This window comes from Mixophyes fleayi, chromosome 4 (genome assembly GCF_038048845.1).
Source record: "Mixophyes fleayi isolate aMixFle1 chromosome 4, aMixFle1.hap1, whole genome shotgun sequence".
Taxonomy (NCBI): domain Eukaryota; kingdom Metazoa; phylum Chordata; class Amphibia; order Anura; family Limnodynastidae; genus Mixophyes; species Mixophyes fleayi.
Genome location: NC_134405.1, coordinates 289,168,817 through 289,181,044, shown reverse-complemented (window position 1 = coordinate 289,181,044; position 12,228 = coordinate 289,168,817). Strand labels below are relative to the sequence as shown.

Here is a 12,228-nt window from a genome sequence, read left to right as displayed (position 1 = left end):
TGTAAAAAGTTAATGTACCTGTGAAAAAGCATTTAGATTTTTTATTGAGCAAATGGAGAACACAGATGAGCCAAAGCTAATTGCAATAAAATACAACTAAAGAGTATTTATAGCTGCATTGTACTTTTTAACATGTTAGGCTAGGCCTCATAGGAGCTTTTAAGTTTTCCATCTCATGAGATTCACATCTTAAAAAGACACAATGTGACTTTACGTGATTTGATGTAATTAATATTGGGACATTAATTGCCCAAAGGCAACAAACCTGCTTTTTTTATTTATTATTATTTAGAAAGTGCATTTAATGGTAAGAAATGCCATAAAATCTCCTGAATTAGCAATCAATCACTTATCCCATTAAACGTTGAGGAGGAGATAAAACTTCTGGAATTCAAGTCATGTGATGGAATTGTGGTGTTGAATATGTACATCACACTACAAAGCATTATAAATTTGTTTGTGTTGGAGGGCATGTAGGCAACAATTTGTCACAAAACGAGCAACCTCTGTTATTGGATTAACCTTTTCGGATTGTGAGACTTTGGGGGAAATTCAATTAATAGCAAAGTGATATCATAGCTTCATACTACGACAAATTAAGGCGGCATTGATGCCGCCTTAAATCTTTGCTTACTTTTGCTCGCACCTCCGAGAGGTGCAAAAATTTCAGCACTATATTAACTAGCAGAGGAACACATAATGCGCGACTCCTGTTGCACCTCTCAGTTAATTGAATTCCCCCCTACGTGTCACCCATGTAGCCTAGACCTCAGTGTCCTTAACAAATAACTTGGACATATACCCTGCTATCTGTAAACCAAATTATATCAAACTATATGTCATCTATTCAATTTTAAATTAAATTAAGCAGCTTTTTAGTGAAAAATATGGTAAATATGTCCAAAGATTACCTATTTACATGTTTTAAAATGTTGAAATATATTTACTTATCCCATACAATTTGCTCCAGATTGTCACAGTGGCAAGTTTATACAATGCATATTTTCTATATTATGTTTGGATATTTTTAAATGCACTACATCAACTTCTATTTATTTTGCTTGAGTCTATGCTATAGATGTGCACTTGGGTACTGAATAAAATATATAAGACACAGATGCAGAAGGGAATGAAGCCTGTTTTGGCAGAATTTATAATCTTGCAGATTCTCTTGTTTTTCTTTCATTTATTGTCTAGTACAAAAATTCTGGAGGGGGTGGGGGATTTTTCCCCATAATGAGATTTAGGGGTAAATGTATCATACCCCGTTTTTTTCAACTCGCCGGGAATCGGTGAGTTGACAGCTAGAATTTAAAGCGGCGCTGGCTTGTAAAGGCAAGCGCTGCCTTTACAAGCCAGCGCCACTTTAAATTTTAGCTGTCAACTCGCCGATTCCCGGCGAGTTGAAAAAACGGGGTATGATACATTTACCCCTTAGTGTGCTTCAGATTTCTGTTAAGCTGTCTGATAGTAGAGATGGTCAAAATTATTTCAAAGTAGTTCTCAAACCAATACATTAATCTGTTTCTAAACTTCATAAACGTGCAATAAAGTCTCAAACTTTAGATAGACTAAAATATTTAAGGTTAAATTTGAGCAAGCCAAATTGGTTATACCAGTTTAAAGGTGAATCAAACATGTAACAGCTTAAAAAACTACATTGTTATGTATTTTTTTTTAAATTTTCATGCAAACAGCAAAATCAAATTTCGATCCTGAAAACAGTAAGGTTTTCTGTTTGAATTAAAATATGGTAAAAATACTGAAAGAGGTAGCAAAGACAACAATGTATAGTTTAATGTCTTTTAACTTTGAGCTGCAAACTCGATCCTTGAACTGGGTCTTCAAATTTGAGTAAACAGCTTGGTAGTTATAAAATAAACTCTACTGGATGTCAATATTTTTGAGATTGGTTCGACCGAAAGTTTGAGGTCATCAAACCTGGAAGGTTTGATTGAAGTTAAAACTGCCATAAGCAGTTTGAGTATCTCTGCTTGTCAGATCTCCAAAGACTGAAGTTAAGAACTCTGCTACAATGGAGGTTCCTGACATTTCTTATTAAGTGTAATGTATTAATCTCGTTGCTATCCGTCAGAAGAAAACTTCATCAGTTGGTAAAAGAGAAATATATAAATGTTACTAAAAATATGACATATTTTGAACACTGCTAAACAATACAGATCATGCACTAAACCACTGATTCGAAACTGTGCAATGTTACTCAGACCCTTTCCCTTTAGATCACTGACTTCATTTTTATAGCTTTCCATGTTACCTATAAAGTTTCCAGTGAATAGTTGTCAGTAAGTGTATATAGTGCAGTAAAGCAACATTTTTTTTTAAAGGGTTGGCAACTGTAATTGCTGGATTTTGACAGAAAAAAAGCAAAATCATATAGGGACATTTTATTTAACAGGGTTTTTGGAAGACTCAAATTGGAATATGTCAAAGTAAAAGAAACAAACAAATGTTGATTTAAGATTAATGCATGCACAGATTCTCTTCTAAACTAAACACAGTGAAGGTTGAGTCCAGAGGCGGAACTAGTGAGCTGTGGGCCCTGGTGTAAAAGAGTGGGGAGGAGGAAACCAGGGCCAAGCGTTTGCTTGTTACCTGTGCAGCAGGCTCTATTATCTCCAGGGGCCATGGTGCACTGCACCTGCTGCACTAATGGTAGTTCTGCCACTGGTTGAGTTTTGTACCCCACCACTACCCTACTCTAGATGCTAGTTGAAAAGAGTCCAGCAATCAAGAGAAGTAGCTTCAAAAAGATCCAATAACATTTAAACAATTCTAATTTTTCAAATCAAATACTACTCTATTTAAATATATTTAGAGTTTGAAGCATTTGTGTTCTGAACATATGAAGGAAAAGACTATGGAAAAAAGTATACGTACATGTGTATTTTGATTCAAATGTATCTCAAAATGTATCCAGTACAAAAAGCAGTAGTTCGTACACCAGACGTATGTCAGGCATACAAGCAAGCGTGTGTTCTTACTCCTAAGAATAGCATATAAACGCGGCTTGACAGCAACAGTAGTAACTGCAAGAATCAGATTACCTTATCTGTACACAACATAATAATGTCATAATGTGTCATATACATATGAGCAAATGCCTTGACAGTTATTAATAAATGTAAAAGTTTCATTTTCCATATAAAATTTATATAAATACAAACACTTTCAAATATGTTATTTAACTTTTTATTAATATATTTTATATATACGTATACAGTTTACAAATGCATATCTTCTGCAATAAAATAAAACAAAAGGACCTCCAAATTTAAAAGATACCCTTAATTTAACATAACCTAGTAAAATATTTTTGGGTAGCATGTTCCTTTGATCATTGTAATGTATGTGCAATGTAGATGTCTGGCAAAAAAAATAAATGCAATGTTTCCTCAGAGATTTCATATGTATTTTTATGAGTATCAAACAAATACTATATTTGATACTAAAAAACTGATAAAGTATCAAGGGGCCATTTAGAAAGTCACATCTGTATGTACACTTGATCAGTCGCCCACACACCTACTTTTTGTTCCAAAATCAGGTATTGAACTGTTGATCCAAGATTGTATATTGTCTGCTGTCTATTTTCTTGCAATGGTGCAGATCCATGTACTTGAACAAAATTGTGCTTATTTTACTTTCCAGTATCCTATGATATGCCAATCCTGTGTTTAAATGGACAGAGGGTGTTATTTTTAACAACCTATAAAGTAGCATATATCAAATGCTAGATAGGTGTTTTTCCTTGTTTAGTTATTACAATACCTTGCAAAAGTTTTCAGATCCTTACACTGAAATGTTGTTCTCTGTGATATTTTTATTTCAAAACACTGAAACTAAAATCCAGACCTGGCTATTGTAGGACATTCACCTTTTGTACTTGAGCCACTCCATTGTTAGTTTGTTGTTGTGTTCAGAGTCATTGTCTGCTGAAAAAATCATGTTTGTTCAAGCTTCAGTTTTTTAGCAGGCTGAAACAAGTTCTCTTGCAGTAGTTCCCTGTACATTGCATCCTCCACTCTTCCTTCTATTTTAACAAGATGACAAGTTTCTGCTGATGAAAAGCAGTCCCACAGTATAATGTCACAAGCTCCATGCTTCACTGTAGGTATGGTGTTTTTATGAGGTGTGGTCAGTGTTAGATTTGGGCCACACATATCGCTTTAAACTTTGCCCAAAAAGCACTATCTTGGTCTCATCTGGACACAAAACCTGATATGTGGGTTACTCTCATGCTTTTTAGCATACACTCGATGTGCTTTAATATGGCTCATTTTGAGTAATGGCTTATTTGTTCCAGACTCATGTGCAGGCCAGTATTATGCAGAGCTCCTAATGTGGTTTACTGGAGCACCTTTACTCTAGTCTCAGCTACTAAATGCTATAACTTCTTGAAAGTGATTATTGGACTTTCTGTATTTTTCTAAATTTTTTTGTGCAGAGAGATTGGAGGTACAATCTTTCCTAGGCAGCATCTGGCTGGTTTGATGTAGCTTACACTTCCGAATAGTTGACCCAACAAGTCCCCTGTCGGAAATCCAAACACTTGGATATTGTTATGAATTATTTTCCTAATTTACGCATTTGTATTACTTTATCTCTAACTGCATAGGGATGCTCTTTAGTCTTAATTTTTACAGCTGTCCTTCAGATTCACAGCCTGAATAATAATTCCTAAACTGTGGGGTCTTTATTCAGAAAGCGTGACATACTATTTTAATGATTCACTGATGAAGGTCAACTGTGTCCAGGTTTGGCCATTGTTTTCACCATTGTAAACTTCCACAACACAGGGATTTAGTACTTGCGTAAATAGCATATTTCATATTTTTTCTGAAGGTGTTTTTGTAACATAAAATGTCACATTACAAAAAACAATGCAGTCCACTAAACTATGGTAAGCACTGTAAATATGAGATAGTCTTTGAAATGATGGTACTACTGTGTTAAGGTTCTTTTTATCTTGTTCAATAATATGAGGACAAAAGATGGTTGCCATGGGTGATAATTTGCTCACAGAGCTCACATCGTCAACTTCATAATTATACTCTATCTGGCCACTTAACCACCTTCTTTGGTCATAAGTATTTCCTCCTTATCCAGGTACAACTACTGGCTATCTTCATGCCTCTTTTCTGACTACAGCATATTTCTGTATCCAACTGCCATGAACTCCTATGACCCCTAACCTCTTTCATGGTTGATTCATGTCAACCTCTTTTGGGACGCTCCATCTGCATCCTTCTGCATACTGCATCTGTTCATGTAGATTGATTATGCGGTTGTGCTTTTTTCTAATTGATGCTTGACCGGCCACCAGTGCATGCAGACCTCAAGTTCCCCTGGGGCTTTACACAGCAGAGACTGTCTCAATCCTGCTGCAGCTCACCTTGTGGACTGTCAACCTGTTGGGCATTGGATCTTGCCTGCTGCTGTTGAGGGCTTTTGCTTTTCTGGATGCACATTGATTCTAACTGCTCTCCACAGTGCTCATCTGGTGCTATCCCTTCTTGGTTTATATTGTCTGTCTCCTGGAAATAGGTGATGTTGGCTCAGTCTGGTGATGAATGCTGTTCTCCTCTCTGGGACTTGATGCATGCCTCTGCTCCATCTAAACTTCTGCACCATCTCGGACTGTGCACCATCTGGGTCTCTGCTACATCATGGATACTTGCACCATTATATACCCAGGATAAATCAATATTCCAGCTCCACTAAAACCTCGCCCAACTCACAAATCATGGTGCCTCCATTTGAACTGTAGCTTCCAACCTGTCCTTTGCCTCCTCAAAAAATTTTGCCTCCCATTCTTCTAATTCTTTGACCTTGCCCCAACATACCTAGTCCATTCAACCAGGCTTGTTACATCCATCTTAATATATCCCATTCCATCTTACGCTACTGGCACTGGCATTACCATATCTCATCCATAATTTTCACATCCCAGCTAGAAGCTAAAATCTCTGATCTGTCGGATTTCTCTGAATCTGAACTGCTCATCTCTACTTTATACATCTATTTCATTTTGTTGATTACACCATGTTTGTGCTATGCTCTTAACAGTAAATGAGGCCTACTTTGCTCAAAATGCTTGGGTATGTCCTTTGTATATTTAATTTAGCTCATGTAGTTTTTGCTGGCTACGCAATGTTACTTTTCTACTTACCTTAAAAAATATACTTTTTTGTTTAAATAAATACAATAAAAAAAGCTTAATTGTATACTGCTGGGCTTACTTATTGCCTCTTATTTAACTATTATGTGAGGCCATATTTTTGAGAAGTTATATTTAGAAAGCCTTAAAGACCTATTAAACAGGTTGAACAAGTATTTCTAACATTTTTCACAAGACCGGGGGAACTTTAGCTCCACCATTATTGTTGTATTACTATGTTGTAATCACTAAAGCATGGTGGGCAGCATGGTGGTTTAGTGGTCAGCACTTCTGCCTCACTGGGGTCATGAGTTTGATTCCTGATCATGGCCTTATCTGTGTGGAGTTTGTATGTTCTCCCCGTGTTTGCGTAGGTTTCCCCTGGGTGCTCCGGTTTCCTTCCACACTCCAAAAACATACTGATAGGTTACTTGGCTGCTATTAAATTGTCCTTAGTCTCTCTCAGTCTGTGTGTGTGTATGTTAGGGGATTTAGATTGTAAGCTCTAACAGGGCAGGGACTGAGGTGAGTGCGTTCTCTGTACAGCACTGCAGAATTAGTGGTGCTATATAAATAAATAGATGATGATAATGATGATGATGTTATTAACACACTTAAATACACCCTAACTACACCAAAGCACTAAATCGGGCATATGTAGTTAATAATCTGATTTCCAGTCTGTTAAGCCCTTTGTCTTCTTGATTATCGATCATTTCAATTTTATGTATATTGATGACAAAATTTATTTCTAGCTGTCAGTAAATTGAATTGTCATTAAAAAAGACTTTCAAGGCAATCTTACCTGCAGATTTGATTTTAAGGTGTGCCCTGCAGACTTCTTATATACCCTCATTTCTAATATAACTTTTATGGTCTTCACTATGTTAATCAACATTTTACATTATATATACATACATAGCATTTTTGCCAGTGGGATCTTGCCATTATTTTGGTTTATCTTTGCAAAACATAACATCAATGAGATCTGTATAGGAGGTAGATTTCTATGGCATTACTAACTCATAGGCTATTGATAGCAGCAAAGAACATGATTACTGCCAAGTGTAAAATCAACCTTATCAGCCAGAGAGTCCGTACCTAGTTAAAGCTACCTTTAATTAAAGTTTAATATAAAAAAAAAATATGTAGTAGGTGTTCTACTCACTCAATAGCTTCAGTCTGAGTTATACATTTTTAATTTTCTCACTTTCTGCCTGCTCACATTTAGCATCTTCTATAGTTAATCACTCGCTAAAACAGCAATCACTTGAAAGCTAAGATTGAAGTACTAATGCTTTCTGGTTGTGAATGATGTGATCAACTATTCCCTCCTGGGTGTTATTTGACTTTCTTTGTGAAGTTTCTCTACCTGGCATTGCATGTTATTGTGGCATGCTGTTTAGCTGGTGCACAAGGAAAAGCAGTAAATAAGACAGAATAGATAATCGAAAATGCAGAAGCTGATTTTGCTGGAAAAGTGAGCAAAATATAGGTCGCCAATAATGAAAATAATAACAACTATATATATGAAAATGTAGATATGACGCTTCAGAATATTGAATGCTTTCTCTTTAAGCCATCAACCTAGGACACCTACAAAAAAAACCTTATTGCATGTTTGCAAGCTTGATATTTTACATTGTCAATTAAGAGCAGGTTGATACTACAGTCAATGAAGAGGCTTAGGACCCAGTTACATCATGCACTTTTCAATGCTGTCTTAGTGCATTCATTTGTTTACCACTCAGTTAGTTATTCTCTGGTGCCAGTCCATGAAAAACTGAACAAGCCCTTTAATGTACCAAAAAGAAGCATGTATGTTCAATGTGCAAACACCTCCAATACAAATGTGTTAAGTATTCAATTACACGTAAATAGGGTTATTTATTGAAACTCCTGTTAAAAGTGATGTAAAAAAAAAAACGAAGCACATTTAGATGAGGGTGGTACTTTTTTATTCGCTCTTTTTCTATTCTATAATTTCTCTCTTCCTGTTGTTGAAGGGATCTGAGCATGAGTGTGGCTTTTTAGGCAACTCACTTGTGACACATTTGCAATAGCAAAATTGTTATCCTAACTTTAAGCTGCATTCAGCCACTTCTTGAACGCATATTAGACTGGAAGCCAAATAGGACTAATTGTACTCTATGAATAAGTACACACATTGGCCCTCAATTAGGGTTGGGAAATTTGCCAAAACGTGCTGTCCTGGGGTGAGGGATTTAAGATGTATTGACAGAGTTGGGAGGGTAGCACATCCTAGCTCAGCTCAAAATCACAGTGTAAAATTAATATGTCCAGTATGTGTTTCAGTGGTCTGATAAGTGGTGGTATTCCGCCACTTCTCCTATTGCCTTCATTGTGAAACTATCAATTTCCATTCACTTACATTTTTCATACTGCCACTTCATAATTTCCATTTCCACCACTGATGTGTATGCTACATATAAAGCAAGGCAGTATTTTCCTTGATTGCAAAAAAATAATTTTCACCCCTTGCATTTGGAGCTGGTTTGTCTATGTGTAAATTTGCACTCTTTAACTGCATTTGATCCTAAATCTTCATGAGGCCCTTTGTCTCATTGTTTTATCATAAATATTGCAAGTTAAGGCCAATTTCTCACAATGTGGCTCAAAAAGAGTGGGGAGCAAATCCAGCTAAAGAATGCAGATTTGCTACTAGAAAAACCATGTTGTCATGCAAAAGGTGCAAAAGCAATTTTTATTTTTGCATGCAGCAAAAGCGTTGCCTGTTTTTATTTGTAGCACACAATACTGGGCAGGTTACTTTTAGCGCTGTCATTTACAGTTGAGTTATAATCGTCATATCCCAACTCTTACTCTATATGCACATTTTAAATCCCCCCAGTAGAGCTACATGGCTTTGCCGGGTGCAAAATTGCACTTTCTGGCTCGATTTACTCACATCTCTAAATGAGGACCAATGGGATTACTCTTGCATTAGAGAGCAACAGGACAAAACTAAAATCACTATTGAATATAATAAAACCCACTGCAGTATAAAGAGCAAGCATTGCAGCTGGGATTTGTAAAAGGTGTAAACTCATATCTTGTGTCCTCCAAAAATAATGTGAAGAGCCCATGTGTTGTTCCACAGTCTGTGTAAAGCAGCCAAAATAATTAGTAAAACGTAACGTGTATTACGTTGAAATTGCAAATACAAGATACCCTTCACTATGTTGTGCTGCATGCCTTGTCCAAATAACACATAGCTTGCAGATGAACATGACAAAATGATGTCTGCATATTTTTCATGTAGTCATGTATGTGATTACTAGCCACAAATTCTGTAACTGTGACAAATACAATTCCAAACGTACATATGACAGGGATGGAAACAACTGCAAATCAACTTATAGGTCCCTTTACAAAGTTTCCTTGTGACACTACCTATCTCCTACCACATTCCTATGCATGTTTCTTTCTCTGTGGAGCTGGTACTCCCTTAGTAAAATGCCTCTGGCTGCAATATGATTTCTACCCTGTACCTCCCAAGCTAGTTTAAATAAGATGTTAGCTGCAGCAGTTTGGAGTCTGATACTGCTGTCTTGAAGATAACGATTCTAAGGTGTTAGTTGGATAAGGTGGATTATCCAACTAACAACTTTGAATTGTAATTGTGGGTCCTTAAGCTCATTATTTTTTTTAACAGCATCGTAATACTGAACTATTTGATTGCCTCTGACAACACAAGCCATCAATGCATTAATGTGATTTGCTAAATTGATGCAATCTGTCAAGCAGGTTTTCTTTTAGATAAGGTGCCCGTAATAGCCAGCGACCAGCAACAGGGGGATGGAGTCATCATGGGTCATGTTCGAACAATGCATATTTCTATTGATGATTTATTTTAGGGATATACTGTTCTAAGGTAGCAGAACATAGAAATGTGTCATTTCCTTCCTCATCAATAAAACCTATAAAAAGTCAGACCCCACATTTCAAACTGAAAAACAACACTTTAAAGACCAGCATTTAGAATCTGCTGTTTTGTGTATCTTTGCCTACTGTTAGATGAAACAAATACTGATTTACTAAACTCACATTTAGCTGGAAAACTTGCACTGCATCACAGCAACACACTTTTATCTATCTAGCGCAGATTAATCAATGAGAACAAGTATCTGATTAGTTGTAATCGTTCAGTGTAACATTTGCATTTAAATGCACTGATGGTGAATGAGTCATAGTGTATTAAAGCTACGCTATCATATAACAAAAGGTGACAAGTGCAGGGGATCTCCACACTTTATCCAAGTCCTTGGGGCTGCTCCTGTTTTTTCCTGGGCTCAGGCTGGTACTGCTTCTGTAATACTTATTTTTAACAGGCGGTTGTTCAGCTTTAAAAGGGTTACACATCTAAGCTTGTTAAGGTGGGAGCTGTATTCAGTGCTGTACAAACTCACAACCAATCAGAGGCCACTTTCTATGGCTCTGAATGCTCCCTCTTTTTCAAAGTTCTTCCAGCTGTCAATTCCTGCAGTCCACTTAGGTGTGCAACTAAATCTATATTATAATTTCTTGCTGTACATTTGAAGTACACATTGGCTTGGGTTTAGCTATGTGAAATGAGTAGAAAATGACTTATATGTATGTGTAGCTAGATATATAGATAATTTTGGAACGTGTTTCCCCTCTCTTAATTATTGCAGATGCTTTGTGCATGACCTTGCATACTTTCTTATAATTTAGTAAGTTACATTTAGATATGAAGCACACCAGCATGCATTCCTAAGCACTACTGTAATCAGAGCCATATGAAAGGTTGTCTCCATGGCAATATGTATAGAAAATCACATTGAAATCTAAAGCTATACCTTTTCTGTAAGAACCCAAATGTCATGAACACAAACCCATAGAAATGAAGTCAAGCTTTTAGATGCATGAAAAATGTCCATGAAATTGTATAGCAATCTTGATAATTTTAGAGAGAGTGCCAGTTAACAGGCAGTGATGCTAACATCCTTTTTTATGCATTTAACATTTCCAAGCAGGAACAAGGACAGCTTAGTGTAATGAAGTTTTCATGCCATTTTAGTCCCAAGAACCTTTTGTAAGACTGTCAGCTGCAAATGCCAATTGTGATTGTGTGCTATGTTGGACACCTGTCAACTGGGAACCACAAGAGTCACAAATTAATTTTAGTTCTCTGTCCAACCGTTTGCACGTAGTAATGAATTTGGTTATTGCTTCTGTAACCTTTACTCTACAATTACGTTCCATATTGAAGGGCTATCTTGTCCCACCCAATGTATAGACACTTATTAGTAAGCATTGATTTGTACTTGTGACATCCTTTGTTAATACACTGCTTGCCTGTCACTTAGTGCAACAACTTTGGAATTAAAAGCTGAGCTTCTTATGAACATAATTACAGAATTGTAAGGTGCAAATAACTCAATGTTTAAGCCACATCTACCAACTGAAAAGAAGACAGTGAGACAAGATAGCTCTGTAAACGCTACATAGATTTGCTTGTCAGATCTTCTGACACTTGTGTTAGTGTGGCATTTATGAAAATGAAGCGACCACATAAAAATATTTAAACAAATATAATATGTCTATTAGACAGGCAGAGGTGTTAACTTTGGTAAAGTTCCTGCTCTTTCTAGCTGACAGATTTCTGTTTAGCTCAAGAAAATCAATGTTTTTTTTCACATCACTGATTTTATGAAGTGTTGGGATGTATTATCATATAGATTGACAGTTGCCCCACTAGTTCAACACCACAGCATGGACACTTACAAAGCTATCATTAATTTCTCACGCTTGTACCCAGCTACGGCTTCCTACATAATAAACACTGTGTCCTTCAGAGCCCAATCAATAACCTTTTAGGTATGCTTCTCTTGAAGAAGAACGAACAGCAATCCATACTTGAATCAAAATGCTCTTTCCTGTGCAATGTAGGTTTACGAATATGAATAAAAATATGATTATTATGAATGGGTTTTTATTTTAGTATGTGTATAGTACACCCTGAAAGGTTTTTGTTGTGTTCCATTCACTGAGCTAGCTGAAATTGT

General features: G+C 36.4%; 1 protein-coding gene across 1 annotated transcript in view; it reads left to right on the top strand.

The window, feature by feature from the left end:
• LOC142152816 (teneurin-2-like) overlaps nucleotides 1-12,228 on the top strand; it is a 975,895-nt gene that overhangs the window by 582,689 nt on the left and 380,978 nt on the right. The window lies entirely within an intron of this gene.